We start from the raw sequence: 629 nt of genomic DNA on the forward strand, positions 1-629 counted from the left end.
ACTTCATCATCTCTATTGATGCTGGAAAAGCATTTGACAAAATTCAACACTCATTCATGATAAAGACTGTCTACAGGTTAGGAACAGATGGAAAGGATCTCAACATAATTAAAGCCATATATGATAAACCCACTGCCAATATCATCCTGAACGGAGAACTCAATCACAGGGACTAGACAGGGATGCCCACTCTGACCACTCCTATTCAATGTAGTGTTGGAAGTACTAGCCAGAGCAATCAGAGAAGAGAAGGAAATAAAGGGCATCCAGATTGGAAAAGATGAAGTCAAACTGTCCCTGTTTGCAGATGACATGGTCCTATATATCGAACAACCTAAAGCCTCTACAAAAAAACTCTTGGAATTGATAAATGATTTCAGCAAAGTAGCGGGATACAAAATCAACACACAGAAATCAGTAGCATTTCTCTTCTCCAATAGTGGACATGCAGAAAAAGAAATCAAGAAAGCTTGCCCACTTACAATAGCCACCAAAAAAATAAAATACTTAGGAATTGAGTTAACCAAGGATGTGAAAAATCTCTATAATGAGAACTAATTAACCAAGAATGTGAAAAATCTCTAAAATGAGAACTACAAACCACTGCTGAGAGAAATTAGAGAGGATAC

This window comes from Galeopterus variegatus, unplaced genomic scaffold (genome assembly GCF_000696425.1).
Source record: "Galeopterus variegatus unplaced genomic scaffold, G_variegatus-3.0.2 Scaffold15273, whole genome shotgun sequence".
NCBI classification, from domain to species: domain Eukaryota; kingdom Metazoa; phylum Chordata; class Mammalia; order Dermoptera; family Cynocephalidae; genus Galeopterus; species Galeopterus variegatus.